The sequence below is a fragment of the Papaver somniferum genome, chromosome 3 (assembly GCF_003573695.1).
Source record: "Papaver somniferum cultivar HN1 chromosome 3, ASM357369v1, whole genome shotgun sequence".
In the NCBI taxonomy this organism is placed as follows: Eukaryota; Viridiplantae; Streptophyta; class Magnoliopsida; order Ranunculales; family Papaveraceae; genus Papaver; species Papaver somniferum.
The window spans coordinates 89527758-89550240 of NC_039360.1; the positions used below are offsets into that span (position 1 = coordinate 89527758).

Below are 22483 nucleotides of genomic sequence, written 5' to 3' on the forward strand. Positions count from 1 at the left end.
AATTAATGTTTGAGACTTTCGAATGCGTCGCATAAATGTTTACCGACGGTTTATTTCTGGTCATTTAAAGCGACGCAAAAATTAATTGAGAGACACTTATATTTGTCTCAAATAAAAATCATACTTAAAAAAAAATTATATTCACAATTCCCTGCACCTGCACATTTGATTTCCTACACCAGATTATAGGTATCTAGCCACTCCATTCCCAATCAAATATGAAACCATTATTCAATCAATTCTATTATAACATGTATCCATCCATACAATCAATCAATACTACTACAGATGTAAGATGACTGAATTTTAACAAAATAAACTATGGATGACAGGTCTGTCTTTACAATTTGGGATCAAAGTTGAGCATATTTTGGGTTTCTTGTTCAATCAATGTCACCTGACTTCACCCATTTTCTACAAGACTTATCCAACTCTGTCATCTTGATTTCCTTATAATGCCACCTGAAGTAAATGAACCATCTCTAGGAGTCAGTTTACATACCAAAGAACCAGAACAAAAAACAGGACAAGATCAAGTGGGCACGATTTCCAGACATACCTTTATGGAGCATCTTGTTCTGTTCTTTCCACTTCTCTTTAGTCCAGCACCACCTAACATAAAGTTTCCCTTTTCTTCTTCTGAAGATTTGCCAAGTCAGTCTGCAAAGAGAGAGACAATAGAAATAACGAAAAATGTTAGAGACCTGGTGCTATATGTAAAGTAAAAAGGTCAAAAGACAGTTTTCAGTTCTGAAAGTGGATTAACAGTTGTGGAAACATACGGGAAATCAATACCCCAATGATGTGAAATATGTATGTTAAAATCCAAATTCAGGTTCAAATATCTCAAATTTCATAGGTTGAAGCACATTGAATGGATAAGTCATATGTGGATGGGTTGCTTAATGGTAAGTGGTAACAGAATGGTCAAGCTTCTAAAACAATTATTGTACTAACTTCAAGATAAGAAAGTATATAGTCATACCTCATCATATTCTTTATGTTGTGCCTTGGGTTGCTTCAAAGGCTTAGCTTTTGCACCTACAAACAAAGAAATTTCCAAATCAGATCAAAATGATCCTTATCAAGAACATCATAAATGAATAGTGGATTTCAAGAATTTTACTTGGCTTGAAAAACATGATTCGATATGTGATTACCAGTAACAGATACTAAAACTAGACCTGTTACACAAATTTCAAATATGATATTCTTGAGTAAAACACAAAATTTTAATTGTTTGGAAGTAAAAGTACCAATTAAAATGCTAGAAAACAAATTCTCCGGCTCTGCACCCACCAAAATTTTTAGGATTGCATCTACTTGATCTTTTTCTTTGGCCTCCACTGCAGTTCAAACAAGCAAATGAAGACACAAGCAAGTTTGAGCATCATCATAAAGAATATCAGAAACCCTACATACCTCAAATGGAAATAAATCTAGTAAAATTAAAGACAGATTCAACTTTTGCTATTTTTTTTCCTTAATATAAAACTCGGCTGATTTTCTATTTTTTTCCATGATATAAAGTCTAACCTTGCTCAATATAATGCTTCATAGAATATGAAATCGAATTTCACTAGGGAGAATAAGAGGGTGGACTAACCGAAAGACCAACAATGATACTTAAGACGGAAATCTTGTTGAGTCTGACTTTGGTGTCCTCTAAACTCCCATATGTAGTTCCTTCCATTTACACAAGACAACTTTGATTACAATAGAAAAATAAATTTTAAGTGTAAAAAGTTCTTGGTGTGCAATTATACCAGATCTCTGACTAGGGTAACTACACGAAGGTTAAGCGTTAGAAAACTTCGCGAGTCTCTGATAGCAATAGCAGTAACCTGTTTAATCCTGCGCTGGTAAACATCCAGTTGTACAACAAAGTGATGGTGATCTGGCACAACAACATCTAATGATTAGCGAAAGAGTTCAAATAAAATATGATAAGAGAGAGTTGGAAGTCACGGATATACCTTTGTTATCATCACCTGGTCCTTTAAGAATTATCAGTAATAAGGACCTCTATGCTTGCTTTAGCATTATCGAGATCTTTTTGGAGAAGTGCACTGGCTTGGAAATATTAGCTTAGAAGTTAGTATTCATTGATTTTTGTTGATATAAATACTCGATGTATTGAAATTCTGCGATAAGACATGTGACTGTAGCTCAATACTTATATGAAGTTCACAATAATCGACAAATTTCAAAGTTGAAAAAATAATATTAAGTAACCAAATCACTTGGGATGTTCCCTTATGTGGGTTTACTAAGCCAACTAAACCCTTGCTTGATCAAAATAAAAGTTTGATAAGCTCTGGCTCAAGCATCTACAACCAAACCAGTTTTGCTATCTTATCTAATCTGAATAAGCATAAAAATTAGGGATAATTGGAGTTTGATACTCAATTTTAGACCAACACTAGGCTTTGGTCTAACATTTTTCCAACGTTAGGCTTTGGTACCTGAACTGGATGTTGACTATAATTGACCGTCTATGACATGATTTTAATTAATTTGGTAAAATAAAATACTGTAAAAATACTGAGATTACAAGTTTATCCCCGGATCTAAGATCCAACGGTTAAAAAACAAAAAGAAAATTTACGGATCCGATGTATGCAGACCAATTAAACCTAATTCTAACATTTTTTCCTCCGACTCCATTATCACCTCAATCTTCTTCTTCTGCAACTGCAACACCGACCAATTCCTCCATCTTCACTATACCAACAACTCAATCTTAAACTGCCCGTGTAACAACAAAAATTATCCCCATCAAATTCAGTTAAAACTCATCTCGATTCCACCATCAGTTTCTTGTATCTCATCATGAATCACTCCCTTTAATTCTTCCAAAAAAGTTCAGAAACCCTAATATCTATCTCAATTTCTCGTCTTGTCCAACAAATCATCTACAACTGCTCCTTCTCTGCTATCATATCAAATCAAAACACCATCAGTGCTCACCACCACAAACAATGGCAACAATCCCCATCGAGAAAACACCAACAACACCCATCAGATCTCGGTTTACAACCATCATCTTTGCCAAACTTTAACCTTCAGTGAAAAATTACAGCAACACCACATCTAATAACAACAGCTTTACAGAAAACCCAAATTTACCAATTAAATCAAACCCATAATTTCACGAATTGGAGACTTCAATTTCTGAACCAAACAAACTCCCAATTTCATTAGATGGAAACCCCAATTATTGAATCAACCAAAACCCTATATTTCGAAAAAACCAAACCCCAATTTAATGATTTAATTTGAAATCCAAATATCATTAAATTGAAACCCGAATTTCACTGAATTAAAACCCCAATTGTGGTTTGTTCGAAATGGTGGTTGTGATTATGGTGGAGTGGTATTACAGTGGTATGAAAAATTGTGGTTTGTTCCAACTGGTGGTTGTGATTATGGTGGAGTGGTGTTACAGTGGTAGGTAAAAGAATATGGAAAGTGATGGTGTTGCTCGTGGTGAGAAGGAAGAAGGAAGAGAAAGACGCTATTCCTTCTTAGGTAGAAGGTTATATTAGTAAAGTCGAATTTTAATTTATTTATATTTTTTGTTTTTAATTTACTTAATAATTTTTATACATAAATTAATAGTTAACCTAGTCAATAACAGTGAACGTCCAGTCCACCCTAACGTTGGACAAATTTTAGACCAAAGCCTAGCGTTGGTCAAAACTTGAGTGCTAAACTCCAATTATCCCTAAAAATTAAAATGCAGACTTAAAAATGAAACAATAAACGGAACCACCTCTATTACTCTACTTTAAAAAAAGTATGCACCTATATTTAGAACCCGGTGTAGTAAGTGTTCATAAATGAGAATCTAAGGGAGATATTTTAGCATCTCTAAGCACAAATGTACTAAAATAGTGTCTCTTTATATCTGCCTTGTTGGCACTTTCAGATACTCCAAAAACAACATAGTAATCATGTAAATAGCCAAATAAAAAAGCCTGTCATTTGTGTCACTAGACAACATAATGAGTCACTATCATGTGGGAGAACTATCTGAGTCTACGGGTTTAATCAGGTGGAGGAAATGCAATCACAAGATTTAGAGATATATTCCCACAGTCCCACCAACCTAACCTGCTGCTTTAAAATATCAATTCAACTAACATTACTTAACCCCCAATATTTTTCCTAGGCAATCAGGGAATCTTACACTTATACTATAAAATATATGATGACACCATGGGAGATCTGTTACTTACCCAAAGGAAGAGTAAAAAGTAAATCCATGCTCACACTTTCATCTCTAACAAAAAATCTTGTTCCTCGACAGGTATGTAGAGTTCTAGATGAACCCGCTGCAAATAGCGCATGTACTGAATCTTGAGAAAGCGAGGTTGAACTGGTTGAAGACAAACACCGCATCTGAGTTGAAATCCTAAGGACGAGTTGAAAATTACAGGTGCTCAACATATAGATAAAATCCAGAATGCACGTAAATAAAGCAAGTCTTTTTTTTTACTCTCCATATTTTCTTTGCTGCAACTCAACCACCTGCAGCGAACATTGTGTATATGAGCTACAAAATTTATGGATTCAAGATAAGATCAAGCAAGAAAAGAGTGACAAAACTGTCATGACTCATGCTCATATTAGCAATTGCACTGATAACTACATGGTAACCTGCAAAACTGGGGCCTACTATAACTCTTCTCAGTATAGGCCATTATCTAGGTTGAAAATCATGATCCCATGTCATGAAAGATATAGAAATTCAGTATGGACCTGTATTTTTCTTGTATCTCACGAACGAAAACGGAAAAATTTGGTAATAGACCAGGCGAGACTGTTGATAACTGATTGAGGAAAGCTGAGAGTAACACTTCATCGTGAATGCATGCTTCAGGTAGTAAACCCTGAACGAACGAAGTAAGTGGATAAGAAACATGAAAACTGAATATTTCATAATATGTAAGGATGAACAACTCGGAGGGATAATGAGGATCACATGTGATTATTCTCACCTAGAAAAGAGCGGATGATAACACTCCATGACTTGACAACAGAAATTCTGAACTTTTGCATGATCGCATAAGTATGTTGGTAATTGTTATTAAACTACACCAGCAAGCAGGGGAATAATTTGGTTGGTTTTCGAGAAAGAAGCAGGGATGTAATTGTATGATAATTATGTCATCAAACCGTTAGGACGAGAGGGACCAAGACGTACGCAGAAAGAACATTTCAAGTGGATGCTTATAAACGAAGAAAGTCCTTGCTTGAAAAGGCTCGATCCTCCGCAGTGCATGAAAGCAATCAACTTGAAAAGTAAATCAAAGCAAGAAATAAGAACATGTGTATAGGTAGCCACGAACGAAAGCATACATGGCTTAAAATAAAATAATTCTTTCAGTACCACTAGCTAAAAGGATACCGCTGAGGGTGGGCAAACTATATGTATAACCACCATATTTCACAACACTGAAAGAAAAATAACTTACACATGATAAAAGGACATTAGTGGTTACAACAAAATACACATATCACCTTCCATGGACAACTAAAGCAGAAACACAAGTTTTCAGTTTCAAAATTATTTTAACACTCAATCTACATTGAAAAGACAACAATATTAAGTTGAAACTTAATATATTAACCCCTCTCTCAGCTCACAAACAAAATACAAGACTCAAAATCTTCCATGACAATACAAACAAGAAAATATCAAAACAAATACTACCATTTTCAGTTGATTAAAAGGTTAAAATCAAAAATTAAATATCTAAACCCTTCAGAGACATGACCAAAACTAAAAATCTCACTTCAAAAAATTGAAATTATAAGAATACCCATGATTCAAAACTCTATGAAATCAACTAAACAAGCACAGAAATTGTAAAATCTAGAGAGAAGCATATCATACGAACTATATTGCTCACAGATTAAGCTTACATCAAACTCAAAACAATCAATAAGGTTAGGGTTTTATACCCGAATCTTCTAGGTGTCTGTACCTCAATCTTTTTCTGCAGTTTCAAAATTAAAAATTAAAAATCAATTTCTAGGGTTTAGAAAATCAGAATATACAAATTTGTAAAATGGGTCTCATACCTGAAATTAGATTATTCAAGCTCAGTAAAAACGGGTATTTATTTCCGGTAACATGCTTGAAACAAGTTTTGTTCAATTTAGGGTTTGGAATCAGAAGAAGAGGAATAAATCTGAGTTCTAACATGCATATTCATCTACAAAAGGGATTTTCAATCGATTTAGGTATGAATCTATCTTTTATATATTGTAAAGAGGGGTTTTTTTCTTGGTTTCTCTCACTCGATTTTTCTCTTACGGTTTTAACTCTTTGAGACGAAGTGAAGAGAAGAAAGAAAGAGAAAGAAAGAAAGAGAAAAGAAAGAATCTGGAGAGTTAGATTTTTATCAAAAGAAAATTAACATTAGTGTCTAAAATTAAAGACAAAAAAATATGAATTTAATATATTGTCTAAATTTTGGACAACCCAAATAAATGGGGGGAACCCAAAATAAATGGAGGGAACCAAAGCTTATCATGTTAATTAAATTTCAAAATAATTTGGTGTGACACAATGATACGGGTGGGAATTTGTGAGGGAAATAATTTGAGAGAAATTATAGAAAATTGGAAGAGAGGGAATTTTGGTGTTTTGAAGGGTAATATAATAGAATTAAATGATAAATTGATATATGTAAAAATAAGTTATAAATATTTAAGACACTTCTAAATTTTTTTTTTAAGACACTTGTATGAGTAGTTGAAAAATCAAAATTAAAGTAACTCATATTTTTAATTTGAGACTCTTATATGAGTGGAAGCACTAAAGACATGTATATGTGTCTCGAACCCAAAAATCAATTGAGAGGCACTAGGGCAGTTGAGTCCACCACTTAACCTCTACTAAAAATTCAGCAATAGAAATTGTTCTTTTCCCTTATAACGGATCAGCGGTGAAGATACGAGTCTTCGCCTTTCCAAAGGGGTTTCACAGATGGATAGTTAACGTCACCTAAAGCATTAATCCCTAGTATTAGATGTCTTCTTACATCACAACTAATCAAAGATTAAAGATATCAATTAAACATAAGTTGATGCGACAATATACAGGTGTTCTAACAACCTAGGATACATGATATACTAGGTGAAAGTAGTACATTGCAGCTCAAAAGTTAAACATCTCTTAACTCAGTAAAGCACAACAAGAACAATAACGAAAACATGAATCACCTAGTAGTAAGTTAAGGGCTTCATCTATGCCCTAGCTAAGAATTTAGAACATATTGAGAACAAGAGACAAATAGAATTCAAATATAGATAATCCCATTGATGAAATTGAACTTTATTGTCTTTCAAACTGATTTCTCAAGAACACTAAGCACAAATGAAGTTACTTAAGATTATTTTAAACCACACTCACTGCATACCCCATTACATATATGACAACCCTATTTATACATAAATTTCTCCCCAAATTCTCATCCGCACAACCAACAAATACAATATAAAATTTAGGGATTTTGTTTCTCGAAACTCACCACTATGTAATAGTCTTCATTCATGCACCGCCACTGCACTTATCTTCATCCATATGACTGATGTTGTCGCTCTTTGAACTCATACCTAACTGCCATTTGCTTAATCATCACAACTACTATTTATGTCGATTGCGCGCTTCTGTTGATGATGATTGCAAATAGTAACAAAATTAAATCCCTAGCTTGTCCTATTTGTATGAGTCAAATCCTAGGGGGGTTATGACAGAAATGATAATAGAAAATATAAGCAACTAGTCTCGAAAGGGTAAAAGTGGTGATAAAAGTATGGGTTTGATAGATTTGACATGAAGTTTGTTGTCGATGAGAATGGAAAAGTTAGGGTTGATAATTGACGGGGGGTTTTCGGGAGAGTAAAATAAAGTGAAATGAAGGATGGATTAAGGGTCTGTTTGGGTGTATGAGAATGAAACTTGGGCTAGGCTTATTTTCTTTAGCTCCAACATGGATATCACTTGGATTATGGACCATTACTTCATTTCATGCTCAGATAATTCTTCTTGAGCTTCTCATCCACTAGTAGATCCATTAGCTTCATAAGTCTGCTGACACCCTGGCTGCCTTTTCCACTACACGCCTTTGCCTAACATCGACTTGGTATCTAGCTTGACAGGGCATTGTGGCTCCACTTCCTTCATAGCACATGCTCAGACCATTCTTTTCATTCCCCTAGCATTACAAAACAAAAGTCAGGACAATTGCCACACATTTTACTTGCACGAACAAGAACTACAAAATACATAATTTGGCGAAAATACAAGCAATTAGCGCAATAAAATGGCATAAACACGTACAACATGATAAGAATGTATGCAATATTAGGCGCCCATCAAACACCATCTTTTATCGTAGTTCTCAAGAGACAGAACGACCTTACCCCGACTTTGACTGTGAGTAATAACCTTAGGTAATGTAGTTTACCGATGTTGGGGGGGAGGGGGGGCAAAATACATTCTCCCGATAGCATAGCCTTGCTTTCGAGGAGTCCATACCTTATCATCTGACAGAGTGATATCTGACAGAGTGATATGAACATATTCAGAAGCATGATGATTCAAAAAAACGCATTGGATTCTGACTATTGAAACTCAGGAAGAGATAGTGTTGAAAGAATCACAGTAACTACGAACGCGAAATTTACTTGAAAACAGAGAGGGGTAGTTAGGGAATATCATACCTGTAGTAGTCGAAGTACCCCATCAAGGTGGTTACAACATTTTATCCCTTATCTTGTATCACCTCCAATGGATCCTCTGGATCGTATACAACTCGTTGCTTTCCTGGAAGATGGATTGCAAGCCGCTGCAATTTGGGCTTCTCTTTATGTAGACGGTTTCCAAGCAAACGCCAAGCTGCCTCGGACGCTCCTATGTACCTTGCATTCAAATACTGAAGTATCTCGTTGGAACCAGCAGAAGCAACTATAGTCGTCAAGTCATGTCCCTTGTAAATGTACTTGTGTATGTACTTTACGGCTAAGACACTGGATCCTCGACATTGATATGGCAATCAAACATCCTGCTAAGGTGTGGATTGTAAGGGAACATATCTATATTAGTCCACGCCTGGTTCCGATACTTGAAAACACGATGATCCTAACGTCGGCGGTAGATTGGATACCCATTGTCACAAATTAAAGTTGATTCTGCATATTGTTTTGGATAGTTCTTGGTGCACCTTCCATTCTCCATGCAAAATGCACTTGGTTTCCTAGCACCACACGGTTCATGCACCATGTATCTCTGTATTGTTTGGGAAAGTTCTGGATCTTGCTTGTCATCTGGGAACTCAGCACATACTATTTTATCCACTTGCTCCGGGGTGTGTATCTTATCTTCCTTGTCCAGAAAAATCAACATGTGCATATGCGACAACCCTCTCTTATGAAACTCTATCGTGTAGACATATCCAACCACCCTGCCAAACACTTTCTTCTCTTCTATTTCCTTTATTAGCGCCTTACGTTTCAGCTCAAATTCCCTTGCCACCAAATCAGGCCTATCGTGTGGTTGTTGGTTTTCAAACAAAGTACTTGTAATTTCTTCCCAGCGTGGATTTGCTGTCATGGTGAGAAATATATAGGGATGGTGGTTATACCTGTATTGTTTGGAAAAGTTCTGGATCTTGCTTGTCATCTGGGAACTCAGCACATACTATTTTATCCACTTGCTCCGGGGTGTGTATCTTATCTTCCTTGTCCAGAAAAATAAACATGTGCATATGCGGCAACCCTCTCTTCTGAAACTCTATCGTGTAGACATATCCAACCACCCTGCCAAACACTTTCTTCTCTTCTATTTCCTTTATTAGCGCCTTACGTTTCAGCTCAAATACCCTTGCCAACAAATCAGGCCTATCATGTGGTTGTTGGTTTTCAAACAAAACACTTGTAATTTCTTCCCAGCGTGGATTTGCCCTCATGGTGAGAAATATATCGGGATGGTGGTTATACCTTAGCAAAAACCAATAAACAAAGTAAATCCTCCAACACAATAATCAAGTTCAATACCCACAAAGCAACACAACAAATAGTATAAAAGTAGTAAGTATTAAGCTTTACACACTTAAATAAGAAAAAACAGAATAGATTTCTGATGTTCGAAACAATATGCAGAACTTCGATTAGGATAATTCTAGTCTGTGAACAATTTCAACACCATTAGGAATCTCCATTCTCTGTCACATGAGTGAGCTAACACCATATCCATCCTAAACCTTTCATCATACATAAATTCAACATAAATATGAAAAGGTAAAAAGTTTTACGAACGGTATTTGATCTTTTGTTGTTGGTCTAATCGTGCCTTAAATAAAGAACATCTACTTGCACTAATTAAACTATAAACATGACTCAAATTCAAATTTATAAACACTAACCTCCAATAAACAAAAAAAAAGGAAAAAAGGAGCAAAGAAATACAAAAAAAACATCATATTCAAACACTACTTTTCAGTTTCATTTGGTGCCAAATAATATCCCAAAAGAGAGAAATTAGAAAGTGCAACTTAATTATATGCAGTCTATCAAGTCAAACAAAAGGATCAAAATAGAAACAAAGAGTAGTTATATTAGGTGTTGGTTGTACCTGGTGATGGCCATTGAATCTTGATATATTTCCTACATGTTCATGTTCCGAGGACCACCTATGAATGTGGATGGGAGTATGACAGGTTGACCAACTTCTCCTCCTTTCTTACCAGAAACCCCAAGATCAGTAATTCCCTTGTAGTTGTTAGCTCGCAATTTTTTTTGATTTTTCCGAATCCATCTAAGACGATTCTGCTCGGTCGACGCCCAAGCATCCACTATAAATTCTTGAAAGAGCATGCCCGCTCTTAATATCGTTGAATACTCATTTTGTCTCTGAAACAGTTTGTAACTATAATACTCCATCTGCGTGAGCCGTGTATATGTAGCCTTATCTAGGTCTACATCCCAATGTATCATCCCAGGTTCCCATCCTAATTCACCATACGGAAACAAAAGAACATAATGTAGAGGCAAATACGCTGGATGACACTCGTTAATTCTCTGTAGAGCACGACTTCCTTTCAGATGAAGTACAATGTTATGCGCCCCGGAATTGATGGTTTGACCGTTTTCAGGAAGTATAACGGCTATCTTATCTGCTGTAGGAAGGTTGTGGCGCCTCTTATCCGATTCTTTACTGTATTGGAGGGAAAAATGAACATCATCACCTCTCGACTCATTAATTCTTAGTAATTCAGAGGCTTGGATGTATTTCTGAACAAAGGCATTATTGACGGACAAAACCTTTTGTATGGTAGAAAGCACCGCACTATTTAACCTTGGGTTTAGCTCACACCGTTTCGATAATGCAGCCTTAGGATCCCATACGTACAGCTGTGAGTATGTAACGCTCTTATCATTTTCAGGTAAGAGCGTTCCAGTTTTGTGTCGTAGCTGTCCATGAATAGTAAATAATGGTGGACCTGTTACAAAGTATCAAAAGTCGAGTTCAGTCGAAACTCCAAATTAATACATTAAAGTAAGATTCTGAAACAAAAAAAAGCATCTTAAGGCAATGCTTAAGTGAATAACATCAAAACGCTTAGTATGCAAAATAAAAAAAACCGACTAAAGTCATGAAAGGATTAATTTGATCCTGGCACACAAACAGAGAAGTCAAGTCTCTTTTTCTACAGTAAGATCGAGCTTAGTATCATATCATTGATGTCATTCAACTCCAATACTTTTAAAGAAGGAAGTAGAAGGACCAACCCATTCTTCTAGAGCATGGATATTATTTACTGTCAACGAAATCAAGGAAGGGAATTGTGTTATTGTAACATTACCCAAACCCCTGAAATTCACAACTGCATACCTAAACTTATAAATATTGAGAATTCAGACAACTAATGGTTAAACTTTAACCATTCATTTCATAAATGTAGAGAATAACCTACCTGTTCCCTTGAGTTTCCGTGGTTTTAGTGTGCATCCCAGACTTGTGATAAGTGCATAATTCATATGATTTTAGTGTTCATTCCATACTTGTTTTAGCTATTATTCTTGCATATTTTCGTTTATTTTCTCTTGTTTGCCTCTATTAGATGAATCATCCAAAAGGGATCTATAAAGTGCTGAAAAGAGCTAGGAAGAGAAGTATTCCAAGTATCCAAGTGCCAATCCAAGAGAAGTGGAAGAAAAGCAACGAAAAGGAGCAAAACACACATAATCAACAGAAGGGACAAAGCCCGATCTTAACTCAGTCAAATTAAGGATTTCTCATCACCATCTTGAATAGAATTGAAAGATAAAAATAATGCGAAAAGAATGAGGTCATTCCGAGTTCGGATGAAGAAGTTGTAGCCAAAACAGTTTTATTGAAGACCGAAGATAGTGCAGTCCGCGAACTGGGTTTGCAGACGGGGTTCGTAGACTTATTTCCGAAAATTTCTGCTGGATTTTGAAGTTTGCGGACTAGGTTCCCGCACTTAGCAAAGGGGAAACGTTATTTACTCCTTGGAAGGCCTAAGAGCACGTTTGGGAATGTTAATTCGTTATTTTGGGTTGGGTTCTTGAACCGAACCCAATACGTGAACGCCAAGCAATGTAAAACATATAAAAAGGTATTAGGTTATGTGAAATCATATCATATCATTAGGTCACGAAATTGTTAGGGTTTGGAGAGAAGAAACATCACACGGAGCGATTATCAATCGTAACGTTATCTCTTACTTTTCTCATATGTATATCATGGATGTTTCTACATCCATGAGTAGCTAAACACCTATTGATTGAAGATCAATTCTAAGTTGTAAATAAGATTTGAGTTATTATATTAATCTACTTTGAAGTTCTTCATATGATTATCGTTTGTTTATACTAAGTAATGTTTATGATTGATTGATAGATAGATTGTCTAGGTGGCCAACTGGATTGATTTGTTGATTCAATCTATTGATAGTATTGAGTTAGGAGATAAGTAATCGTCGAATAACTTGTACACAAGTAGAGAACACAAAACCTTGCAGAGGGATTCTGTGGAGCGATTATGTGTATGAACAACACTAAAAAGTTGACCTTAATCTAAGAGTCTGACTAGTAGGATCAACCTATAAATTCACAAAAGATAAAGCATTCGATTGGATTACACGTTGAGTGATCTACTACTTGGTGGTTCGTTGAATAGAATCTGGTAGGCGAGAACTTCCGTATTCAGTGATATAAGGGATTCATGGGATAGCACTGATCTAGCTGTTATTCTACGGCTGGTGATAATCTATGATTAACGACGAGTAGGCAATTATAATAACTCATTGACGGTTTATATACGAAGAAGGATTCCTCGATCATATCTCTCTCTATTGATTACAATATAATTTTATTTGCTTTGATTATTTATTTTGTTCACAATCTAACCCCCCCTTGTGACACTTTGACAACTAAAACTCACTGCTCTTCGTGGGAACGATGCTTACTTCCATTGTATTACCAGTTAATTGTGTGGAAATAAGATTATTACTTTGATTGCACTTACGACACGCATCAAATTTTGGCGCCGCTGCCGGGGAGCAATCGGTAGCTTTAGTTGTTATTTATTTTTATTTTGTTATTTATTTTTAGTTTTTAATTTTTGTTTTCTAGATTTTTGTTTCAGGTACTATATCTTTGGTGAATGCTTAAAGAGGGCAGACCGAGTCCAATACGTCTTCGATCCTGCACTCAACTAAAATACTTCATTCGAGCGGTTAATACTCCGCTTCCTCCTTCTTCATCAAGTGAGTTCGCAGTTTCAGCCATAGACAAAGAAGCAATGGGTGATCGTACACTCAAGGACATAGCTTCTCACAAGCTCGACACGCAACAATGGTGTATCCGAACTAACTCAACCTTCGAAATCAAGCCGGGGTTGATTAGAGAGTTACCAAAGTTTCATGGCATGGTGAACGAGGATCCAAACAAACATCTTATGGACTTCTATACCATAGTCATGGCCATGCTTCCACCGAAGACTAATGAGAATGGAGCAATGTTGAAAGCTTTTCCGTTCTCTTTGGCAGGCAATGTTAAGGAATGGTTATATTATTTCCTTCCGGAAGTGTCACAACATGTAATGGGTTGAAGAAACTTTTTCTCGAGAGATATTTCCCGCATCAAAGGCTATTCAACTTCGCAAGGAAATTTGTGGATAAAGCAAAATGTGGGAGAGTCATTGAATGAATGTTGGGACCGATACAAGAGATTGGTGGCAAGCTGTCCACACCATCAACTCAGTGATGTTATGATACTCTAATACTTCTATGAAGGTATTCAACCAAGTGATAGATCTCTTCTTGACGCCGCGGGTGGTGGTGCACTAGTGAAAAAGACGGTAGCTCAAGCTACCGAGTTGATTGAAAGTATGGCAGCAAACTCGCAACAATTCTACACAAGAGATGAACCAATAGTTAGGCGAGTGCATGAAGTTAGTGATTCATCATCATACCTTGAGCATAGGATGGGGAGCATGGAAAGGGAAATTCAACGGATAGCTTCTGCAGTTATTCCTACATATGAAGATGATGCTGAGGTAAATGCTATATTTCCCAATCAAAGGCCAGGGTATGATCCATACTCAAATACTTATAATCCTGGTTGGAAAGATCATCCTAATTTCAGTTACGCTAACAAACAAGCTGCAGCCCCTAACCCATATGCAAGACAAGGTGGTTTTCAACAACATTTACAGCAACCACAACAACATAAAGAGCAGGATTCCTCTATTGATGATAAACTGAGTGCTATGATGCAAGGTATTACCTCTTTGTTCCAACAAAGTCAGCAGAAAACTGATCAGTTCATACAGAAAGTCGATCAAAATCAGTTGAAAACTGATAACTCTATTAGAGATTTGCAAACTCAAATGGGGCAAATGGCGACAGATATGAATCAAATGAAAGCGCAAGCTTCAACAAAGTTGCCATCACAACCTTTAGTGAACCCAAGAAAGCACGTTAATACAGTAACTCTAAGAAGTGGGAGACAAACTGAAGAGCCACATCAACAAAAAGAGGTTAGTAACGACATTGAAAAGGAAGTAGAGGAGGAAACCGTCCCAAAGGAAAAGCCAACCTCAGATGGCCAACCTAAGGACACGGTTCCCACTTTTACCATACCACCTCCTTTCCCTAGTCGTTTTTCCAAATCCAAGAAAGAAGCTCAAGACAAGGAGATCATGGATATTTTCAGCAAGATACACATCAACATTCCATTTATCGAGGCCATCAAAACCGTACCTAGGTATGCCAAGGTTTTGAAGGATTTGTGTACAAAGAAGGATAGGTTGATTGCTAATGAGATCAATCAAGTGGGCGAAAGTGCTACAACTATGTTACTTAAGAAGATGCCTACAAAGTGTGAAGATCCTGGTGGTTTTACAGTATTCGTTGCCATTGGTAAGAGACGATTTGAGCGTGCTTTGCTTGATTTGGGAGCATCCATAAGTGTTATGTCAGCTGATGTTTATGATTCTTTGAATCTCGGACCTTTAAAAGAGGCAAAGATCACTATTCAATTAGATAACAAGTCCAATATATATCCTAAGGGAGTCGTGGAGGACGTGTTAGTTCAAGTGAATCAGTTAATCTTTCTGGTTGATTTCTACATTGTGGATATGCACAATGGAGATAATTGTTCATCTACTTCGTTACTTCTTGAGAGACCGTTTATGAAAACTGCAAAGACGAAGATTGATGTTGATAGTGGTGCTCACTATGGAATTTAATAAGGAGATCATACGGTTCAATATCTTTGAAACCATGCGCTACCCTAGTGATGTTCACTCAGCTTTTCCCATTGATGTTATTGGTTCGTTAGCGCAACAAATGTTTGAATTGAATGATGAAAATTAACTTGGAGTTGTGATACGGAATAACATTGATTTGGACGTTCATGGACAACCGAACATGGACATTGAGATATCCAAAGATCTAGTGGAGATGTGTGGTTCCTTAACAGCACTACCAGAAGCAAAACCGGGTAATATTTCTTATATTTCGTTACCCATAACTAATGAGGTTCCTTTACCTTCTATTGTGCAGGCACCGAAACTTGAATTGAAGCCGCTTCCACACCACCTAAAGTACGCATACTTGGGTGATAAATAAGAGCTTCCGGTGATTATTGCAAAGAACCTCACACCAATACAAGAAGAACGCCTCCTCGGGGTTCTGAAAGAGCACAAAACAACTATTGGTTGGACAATTGCTGATATTAAAGGCATTAGTCCATCCATGTGCATGCATAGAATCCTAATGGAAGATGATTTTAAGCCAGTACGTGATGCTCAACGTAGGCTTAATCCCCCAATGATGGAGGTCGTGAAGAAAGAGATCCTCAAATTACTAAGTGTGGGGGTGATTTACCCAATTTCTGACAGCAAATGGGTTAGCCCGGTTCAAGTGGTGCCTAAGAAATCAGGTGTTACTGTTGTTAGAAATCAAGATGATAAACTTGTTCCTACAAGAGTTCAAACAGGATGGAGAGTATGCATAGACTACAGAAAGCTTAATACAACAACCCGAAAGGATCACTTTCCTCTGCCTTTCATTGATCAGATGTTAGAGAGGTTAGTTGGACACTCACATTATAGATTTTTAGACGGTTATTCGGGTTACAATCAGATTGTTATTGCGCCGGAGGATCAGGAGAAGAATACTTTTACTTGTCCTTTTGGTACGTTTGCCTATAGACGAATGTCGCTTGGTCTTTGCAATGCACCTGCAACTTTTCAGAGGTGTATGGTCAGTATATTTTCTGACTATGTGGAGCGCATTATTGAGGTATTTATGGATGATTTTAGTGTTTATGGTGATTCATTTGATTGTTTGCAAAATCTTGAACTTATGCTTAAAAGATGCGTAGACACTAATCTTGTTTTAAATTGGGAGAAATGTCACTTTATGGTAAACCATGGCATAGTGCTCGGTCACATTGTGTCCTCTCGAGGCTTGAAGTTGACAAAGCAAAGATAGACTTAATAAGAAACTTACAATATCCCACTTCGGTGAGGGAAATTCGTTCTTTTCTTGGTCATGCAGGTTTTTACAGGCGGTTTATCAAGGATTTCTCTAGAATCTCAATGCCAATGTGCAGATTATTGCAAAAAGAGGTTATTTTTTACTTCAACAAAGAGTGCAAGGATGCCTTTGACAAATTGAAACAATTGTTGACAACTGCACCAATTATCAATTCACCAGATTGGAGTTTACCATTTGAATTAATGTGTGATGCAAGTGACTATGCAGTTGGAGCCGTTTTGGGTCAAAGAGTAGACAAGCTGTCTCATGTGATTTATTATGCATCTAGGACCCTAACCGATGCACAAATCAACTATTCTACCACCGAGAAAGAATTTTTGGCTATAGTGTTTGCACTAGAAAAATTTAGATCCTATTTGGTGGGTTCAAAAGTGGTTGTATATTCTGATCATGCAGCACTTAGGTACTTACTAAAGAAGAAAGAAGCTAAGCCAAGACTTATACGGTGGATACTACTGTTGCAAGAATTTGATTATGAAATCAAGGATAAAAGAGGTGTCGAAAATACTGTTGTTGATCACCTTAGCAGACTTGTTGTTTCCGAAGAAGAACTTCCTTTACAAGATCGTTTTCCAGACGAACAACTTTTCTCAATTGAAGATTCAACACCTTGGTACGTGGATATAGTGAAATACTTGGTTACAAGACAAGTACCTAGTACAATGTCTAATTTTCAAAAGCTTAAACTTAAGAAAATAGCCAAGCAGTATGTGTGGGATGAGCCCTACTTGTGGAAATACGGCTCTGATCAAATCATCCTTAGGTGCATACCTAATTCTGAATTTCAATCTATTCTTACTTTTTCTCATACTTATGCATGTGGTGGTCAGTTTGGTTCTAAACGTACCGCTTTCAAAGTACTTGAAAGTGGATTTTATTGGCCTACCTTATTTGAGGATGCATATATTTTTTGCAAATCTTGTGATAGATGTCAAAGAACGGGTAATATAGGTGCTCGAAATCAAATGCTACTCACACCAATTCTTGTTGTTGAAGTATTTGATGTGTGGGGAATTGATTTTATGGGTCCTTTTGTCAATTCTAATGGAAAATTTTATATACTTCTTGCTGTGGGTTATGTTTCGAAATGGGTGGAAGCTAAAGTCACCCCTACTAATGATTCTCAAGTTGTTTGTGAGTTTGTGAAGGAATATATTTTCTATAGACATGGTACACCAAGAGTGGTTATCAGTGACGGAGGTTCGCATTTTCAGAAATCCTTCCATGCTCTACTCAAGAAGTAAAACATAGCACACAAGGTTGGTACCCCATACCACCCACATACTAGTGGGCAAGCCGAAATCTCAAACCGTGAGATTAAATCCATTCTTCAGAAAATCGTAAACACTACACGGAAACATTGGAGTTATAGGTTTAATGATACATTATGGGCATATAGAACGACATACAAAACACCGATTGGTATGTCTCCATATCGGTTGGTTTATGAAAAAGCTTGTCATCTTCCGGTTGAACTTGAACATAAGGCATATTGGGCGATAAAGATGTGCAACATGGATTATGACAATGCGGGGAAACAAAGGAAGTTACAACTTAATGAGCTAGATGAGATACACAATGATGCGTACGAGAGTTCTCGTACATACAAGGAAAAGACGAAACTTTTCCATGACAAGATGATTTCTCGAAAGAATTTTGTTGTGGGGCTAAAAGTTCTTTTATTTTATTCTCGTCTTAAACTATTTCCTGGTAAGCTAAGGTCCAGATGGATTGGACCGTATGTTGTTACTAATGTTTATTCTCATGGCGCAGTTGAAATTTCTAGTCTTAGAGATGGAACAAATTTAAAGGTGAACGGCCATAGATTGAAGCCATATTATGAAAGCATTGATCATGTGGATATGGATGTGCAAGAATTTCATGATTATCTCCCTTTGGAGGAGTAATTAAAAGAATGACCAAGTCGGGATGAGGACATTAAACTAAGCGCTAAATGGGAGGCAACCCATCGGTTTTGTATCTCTATCCCTTTTGTTTTTAATTTTCTTAGTTTTTCATATCATATCTTGCATTACCATCTTATATTTTACAAAGTCGTATATCTATAATGAAAGTTTTGACGAATTATCGTCAGGAAATTCTGACTGCGCACTTGTTATGAAAATAGCTCTTGAGACTTCATACGAAGTCCGATTTGAGAGGTTGACCCCAAATTTTAAAGAGGATAAACATACCTTTCTTTTCCAAAAAGAAAATCTGAATTCGTAGTCTGTTAAGTTGGAGCGATAGGCCTGGACATTTGAGTTTCAGTATTTTTCCAGAACTTTTTCAGATTGCATGTCAGTCAGTCCGGAGGTCATAAAAGTCAGACCTTTTATTGAAACACTGTGCCCTTTTAACACGTTATGGAAAAGACTTAGTCGAACAACTTTCGTTTAGGATGTTTTTCCTAGTTCCCTACCCATTTGTACAGTTTTTGAGTTTTTCAGGGCTGTTATGTCAGAAATCAGAATTTTCGGTTTTGAACATTGAGGACAATGTTGAGTTTAAGTGTGGGGGAGCATCTAAGCATGTTTAGTTTGCATACAAAATAAAAAAATAATACTCTTTGATTTATTGCATTCTTGAGACTTCATCTTTTGGAGTTAATTATGAGCTATTTAGGATGATACCCTAAACCCTTTTAAGGTTGAAATAGTTCTTACGGCTATAGATTGAGTTCCACTTTATCAATTCCACAATCCTTAAATATATACGTTCATAATTGAATGCGAAACTAAGCTATGATAGTCGTTTAAAAGAGTCATCCTCGCAATTAATCATTACTGAATCACTTTCTTTTTATTTTTGCAGTTTATGTTTCTCTAAAGTGATTTGGTGGGATCCTAATACTGCCATGGATGTTGTAGAAAGGTAATCATTGGTTGAGTATATAAAAGACCCATAAGACAATTGTCTTACAATCTTAAATAGTAAAGAGTGAGCCGGAAAAAGGAAAAAAAAAAAGAAAAAAAAAGAAAAGAAAATTATAAGCCTCCTCTTCATTTATCGACACTAATAAATAATAGGTCCGGAATCGCGGATAATCATAGTCGATGAAAACAAAAACCATATCATCATTATATAGCAAGTCAAAAAAAAAGACTATTGATGAGGTTCTTGACACTTGGATAGCAGTATGTGTGAAACATTGTCCCTGTCTTCTTTGCCTAAGCAAGCATGGAGTGCAGGATCCAAGGAAACTATCACATACTTGCTGAAAAGGAACATACACTTAGAATATATAATCATGAGGTCGAGTTAAATGGGTGCTTCTCTCAAATAGTGCGCTATAAATATATATCCTTTGACGACATTCATACAAGTATTGTGGGTAACATCTTTCACTTAAGTCAACATTCGCACACTTCACTTTTCTATTTTCATTTTCTTATCCATCCATGTGATTTCAGTATGCGAGTGTTGTGATAAACGTTGCAACAAGTACGATGACTATCTTAGTAGAGTTTTGCAAACAGGTTGAATGTCACACGCAAGTAATTGCTTATGTGTGATGATTGGAATGTATGTGGGATGTTTATAGCTAAAGAACGTATGTAAGCTAATTATTTAGCTTTTTGCTTTGTGTCTATCCTTAGTGGTTCTTCCAAGGCGAGAAATTGGAGTAAGTTTTGTGGGTATACCTCTTGTAAACCCTCACGAGACTATAACTCATCCACTAGGGACACCTAGAGGTTTAAAGGCATGTTATTCATGCTAAGAGTAACCGTATCCTCACGACATGGAGTTGTTGTATTTATGATTAGTTTTATCTAGTTTGCTCGAGGAATAGCAAAAGCTAAGTGTGGGGGAATTTGATAAGTGCATAATTCATATGATTTTAGTGTCCATTCCATACTTGTTTTAGCTATTATTCTTGCATATTTTGGTATTATTACTCTTATTTTCTCTTGTTTGCCTCTATTAGGTGAATCATCCAAAAAGGAGCTATAAATTCCTGAAAATATCTAAGAAGAGAAGTATTCCAAGTATCCAAGTGCCAAAGTCCAAGAGAAGTGGAAGAAAAGCAACGAAAAGGAGCAAAACACACATAATCAATAGAAGGGCCAAAAACCGATCTTAACTCATTCAAATTAAGGATTTCTCATCACCATCTTGAAGAAAATTTAAAGATAAAAATAATGCAAAAATAATGAGGTCATTCCGAGTTCGGATGAAGAAGTTGTAGCCAAAACAGTTTTATTGAAAACCGAAGATAGTGCAGTCCGCGAACTGGGATTGCAAACGGGGTTCGCGGACTTATTTCCGAAAATTTCTGCTGGATTTTGAAGTTTGCGGACTAGGTTCGCACACTTAGCAAAGGGGAAACATGTATTTACTCCTTGGAAGACCTAAGGGCACGTTTGGGAACGTTAATTCATTATTTTGGGTCGGGTTCTTGAACCGAACCCAATACGTGAACGCCAAGCAATGTAAAACATATAAAAAGGTATTAGGTTATGTGAAATCATATCATATCATTAGGTCACGAAATTGTTAGGGTTTGGAGAGAAGAAACATCACACGGAGCGATTGTCAATCGTAACGTTATCTCTTACTTTTCTCATATGTATGTCATGGATGTTTCTACATCCATGAGTAGCTAAACACCTATTGATTGAAGATCAATTCTAAGTTGTAAATAAGATTTGAGTTATTATATTAATCTACTTTGAAGTTCTTCATATGATTATCGTTTGTTTATACTAATTAATGTTTATGATTGATTGATAGATATATTGTCTAGGTGGACAACTGGATTGATTTGTTGATTCAATCTATTGCTAGTATTGAGTTAGGAGATAAGTAATCGTCGAATAACTTGTACACAAGTAGAGAACACAAAACCTTGCAGAGGGATTCTGTGGAGCGATTATGTGTATGAACAACACTAAAAAGTTGACCTTAATCTAAGAGTCTGACTAGTATGATCAACCTATAAATTCACAAAAGATAAAGCATTCGATTGGATTACACGTTGAGTGATCTACTACTTGGTGGTTCGTTGAATAGAATCTGGTAGGCGAGAACTTCCGTATCCAGTGATATAAGGGATTTAGGGGAAAGCACTGATCTAGCTGTTATTCTACAGTTAGTGATAATCTATGATTAACGACGAGTAGGCAATTATAATAACTCATTGACGGTGTATATACGAAGAAGGATTCCTCGATCATATCTCTCTTTATTGATTACAATACAATTTTATTTGCTTTGATTATTTATTTTGTTCATAATCTAAAACAAACGCCACCCCCTCCCCCTCCCCGTGACACTTTGACAACTAAAACTCACTGCTTTTTGTGGGAACGATCCTTACTTCCATTATATTACCAGTTAATTGTGTGGAAATAAGATTATTAATTTGATTGCAC

The 22483-nt window shown here is 36.3% G+C and overlaps 1 long non-coding RNA gene across 5 annotated transcripts; it reads right to left on the reverse strand.

Annotated features, from left to right (window-relative positions):
* Window positions 1–155: 155 nt before the first annotated feature.
* LOC113356771 lies at window positions 156–6418 on the reverse strand. Of its 5 annotated transcripts, none has more exons than XR_003363176.1 (12): window positions 6091–6418; window positions 5971–6005; window positions 5210–5299; window positions 5004–5097; window positions 4765–4895; window positions 4242–4533; window positions 1977–2069; window positions 1607–1897; window positions 1257–1346; window positions 986–1041; window positions 560–660; window positions 156–462 (listed from the first exon to the last, which is right to left on the reverse strand). It is a non-coding gene; the product is annotated as an uncharacterized LOC113356771 (long non-coding RNA). The 5 variants fall into 5 exon arrangements; XR_003363173.1 differs by having other exon boundaries at window positions 1607–1686; window positions 1767–1897; window positions 5004–5299; XR_003363172.1 differs by having other exon boundaries at window positions 5004–5299.
* Window positions 6419–22483: the final 16065 nt, after the last annotated feature.